Here is a 4,538-nt window from a genome sequence, read left to right on the forward strand (position 1 = left end):
GTTTACACCAGGTCATTACCGGTTGGCTTTTTCAAGGACATATGGCTAGCAACCTATTGCTTTACCAAGTACACATTTGAAGTCAAAATCTAGAGGTTCAAAAATACATTTGACCTTGACCTCAATTTCAAGGTCATAAACCAAGAATTTCTAATCAAAAGACCCTAGGTCTTTATTATATATGGTAAATGAGTTATATCACCATTCGCATAATTTCAAATATTAGTGGGAGAAACTGACATTTAAAGTCAACGTAACCTTCAACCATAATGTGTTACGACATGAACAACTAACAATTTAGCAAAATATGTTGTTAATACCTCATGATTGTTGAAAAGACATCAAAATCAAGAACATGACCTTGACCTAATTTTCTTTTGATTGAACAAAAGACTAAATAAAAGTTCCCTAGGTCTCTATCACTTAAGGTTTACAATTTTCAATTACATTTCACTTATTTTAAATACTAAGGGGAAATAACTTTCATGTGGAGGCTCTGGACCTCTTCGGTCAAAACTTTTCTTAAGATCATAAGGATATAACGAGCAAGCTGGTGAAATAATTTGGTCGTAATCTTTTACAGTTGCGAAGGAGATGCGCACACAAGAAAACAACGTTTCGAAATAAATGTTCGATATCATAAGTAAAAAATCTAAGCAACATTTTGCGAATGCAAAAGCATGTAATGTGGCGTAACAAAAAAGAAATAATAATCAGAACAAAATCAATAGGTCTTTACATAAAAAAATAATAAGGCCTTATTATATATATATATATATATATATATATATATATATATATATATATATATATATATATATATATATATATACAATATAATCTGGGACGAAGGGACCATATCTTTTTATATCCGATATATTGTTGATAAAGGACAACGTACAATGTAATAATAATCCATGTTGTACTTATCAATCGAAATCAACGACAGTAGGAACATATTCGCTATCATATGTGAAACGAATATTTCATCACAGTCAACCAACTCGTGACGGTGTCGGTAAAATTTACCATTTGAAATACTTGGTTTAAAAGCTCCCCTTTGGCAGCAACTCTCTCACTAAATTATAATGTCCATCGATCTTTAGATAAAGGACACAATGAAGTCTGCCTCATATCTTGACATAGTACAGTAGCTGGTATTGGAATATAGCGTACTAGTACATCCATTAGTTGGTGGACTACCTTGTACATGGGGTGACATCTTCAATGGTTCTTCTTTGTTCCAGTTGGGTTTTTGAACAATTGATGTTAGTTAACTTTCTCGGCATGGCCATTGATTGTATGGTTGGTTCGTTATAAATCTGGCAGTATTCCGCTGTATCTGTTTAGTCTGAGTTGTCTTTTGTGGATTCCAAAAAAATGATGCATACTCTACTTTCGACCGAGCTAGACTTTGGTATGTTCTTCCCTTTACCTTTGGTGGACAATTTCTTAGGTTCAGATTAAAAAATCCCAATTTACTTGAAGACTTTTTGCAGATATTTTCATTGTGCGGATGATACTTTAAGGTATCCCAAACTCAACATCTAGGTACGGATGGTCGTGTGCAATTTCTAATAGTTCAACGTTCACGGTGTATTGGTACAGTCTCTCCTTTGTTGATGTTGCAAACTTCGGGATTGCGTATTTATTGGCGTTAAACTCCATCTGCCATGTTTCGCGTCATCGTACTAGTGTTTCCAGGTCTTTTTGAAGTAGTACGTGGATAAAAGCACAGTCCCATGGAACATCGGATGTTACTGGCGCCGTAAAGGATGTTGCGTTATTTACTAAAAACAATTGTCTGTCTTTCAGGAAACTGTCTATCCATCTAGGATATTACTCTTTATCCCGTAATGATGGAGTTTGTTTGACAATCTGGTATAAGGAACGTTATCCAACGCTTTTGAGAAGTCTGCATACTTGTTTATTTTGGTTTATGTGTTTTGTTTTGTTGGAACAATGTATGCTTTTATCCCTCCCCAAAACAAGATACTTGTATCTACGTTGGTCATGACACTTATGTAGTTTAGGTATCCAATAGTATACAGTGATAGAAAAGCCATTTCTTCATCTATGGTTAAAATTCCAAAGGAACATAGAACAGACCTATGGCTATCAAGGTTTTCCTCTTTAGTTAGTGTAGTGGGGTATGTTGAGTTTCCAAGTGAATTGTCAGTTATACCAAATTCATTTATCAAGCACTTTATGTAATGTCATTTACACACAAACACGATGTTGTGTGGGGCTTTATATGCGCATGCGTCAGTAACATTAGATGTCAATTTAGAAATTTAAACCCCCCTTACTTGTGACTGAATCGTCGTATGATTGACGGCCTTGAAGGTAGTGTTTATCCTTTGGATCAGTTACGGTTTGCTAGGCATCACGGCTCATCCTTTGTATATTAGGGCTTTTATACGAGTACACCATCCTTTGGATCCTTTTGAGTTGTTTTTATATATCAGTGATTGATATGTTTATAGTTTATAACCAAGTTTGTTTTAATTTTTATTTATTCTGTTTTACTGTCATGGGGGGATATTTGTCATTAGTGTATATATGTCAGTTTGCTGTTCATACTAATAGACAAATATGCAACATTTTGCTATGATAAAAGACAAATAAATTGGAAGAATTTTTCTTAAAGGGGCACAAGGTGTCAAAATCATTGACTAATATTATCATATTCGATTTATAACATTCTAAAACACACATCCAAATTACAATAAGTCTGATATGAACAGTCAACAATGCGTACAATTGATATTATATGTCAGAATATTTTGTTTATATAAGTCTAGACGCCATCTAATTAACTATTGAGTTGACCTCGGAAAAACTGACAAGTCACATAACACAATCTAAACATAAACATAAATATAAATAGATAGCAACCTTGTGCAATTGGATTTTTCTGTTTGTTTGATTTCATATTATAGGTTTGAAATATATGTTAATTATCGCTTTACCTGTACAATGTTTAAGAAAGAGTTTGTGTGGACCAAATCAGTCAATCAAATGATTTACCTTTGTTTCACTAATTTCAATTTTGATATTTCTTTTCCTTTTAATAGCTGAACATGCATTATTCATGCATAATCCACCTCTAGCTTGGGGGGTTCAATTAAAGGTCACACAAATACGGATTGAATGAGGTCGAATTATTCACTTACCATATCGAACCATACTGGCTGCTTAAAGCGAATAATAAACTTACTATTTCACTTTCATAAATGATGGAACAAAATAAATGAGGAACGTGTCCATAAGACACAGATGATGTCACATTATCCAGGGAAATAACTCAAGAAAGGTAAAAGTGACTCTACCAAATTCCAAACTTGGTCTGTGTATTGTGGTAATAAAACCTATGTATAATTAAACTCATCATAGATACCATGATTAAATTTTGTATTCAGCAAGACGTGCTTTCGTCTACAAAGTCTCATTCATAATGTTTAGGTGAGTCAAACTAAGTTTAACAACAGAAATGAATAATTCAGCAATTTTTCAATTTGTAAAGAAGCATTTCTATAGAATTGTAAAAGTGACTCCACCAAAATTCCAACTTCATCTGTGTTTTGTGGTATGAAGCATTGTGTATAAGTTTCATAACATTTAATTGAAGCAAACTTAAGTTAGCGTATGGAAACTAAAATTTCAATATATTTTTTTTTTCTTTGTAAAGGGGCATAACTCTAGAATGGAAAAAATGACCCCAAAAATAATAAAATTTGATCTGTGCTTATTGGTAATAAGCATATGTACAAGTTTCATAAAATTTGGTTGAGGCAAACTTAATTTAGAGTACAGCAACTAAGATTTCAACAATTTTTTCATTTGAAAAGGTGCATAACTCTAGAATGGAAAGTGATGCCACCAAAATTCAATTTGATCTTTGTTTTGTGATACATGTAATAAGCATTGTGTATAAACTTCATAACAATTGGTTTAGGCAAACTAAAGTTAGAGAAAGGTAACCAATTTTGGGACGTACGTTTGAACGTAGGTACAGACAAGGGTAAATTTAATTCCCCCTCCACTACATCGAGGGCCTAACAGATCATATTTTTTTTCTAAATTTCTCATTAATAGATCTATATTTCAAGATAATGGACAACAAACTATCATTTGGTAAAAAAATCAATCAGTTACATCACAAACATATTAGTAAAGATAACTTTAAGGTATAAGAATTGTTAAGGGCTATTCCATTAAAATGTATGTGGAAGGGTAGGAAGGGACTTTTATAATATCCCTGCAACTAAGAATTACTTTCTAGATAATTTTGCATAATGGAAATAGATATATATATATATACTGAAAGGAGACACATGACCCACATTCATTACCAAACTTCCATTCCTACCATCCCACATACATTTTATTTGAATAGCCGTAAACACACCACCTTGGAAATCAACAATACTTATAGAAAGTGTATAGAGAAAAGATTTTGGTGGATAAATTAATCCTCCAAATTTTGATCAACAAAATTATTGTGAAATTTCCTTGTTTGCATAATATTAAATGTA

This window comes from Mytilus galloprovincialis, chromosome 8 (assembly GCF_965363235.1).
Source record: "Mytilus galloprovincialis chromosome 8, xbMytGall1.hap1.1, whole genome shotgun sequence".
Taxonomy (NCBI): Eukaryota; Metazoa; Mollusca; class Bivalvia; order Mytilida; family Mytilidae; genus Mytilus; species Mytilus galloprovincialis.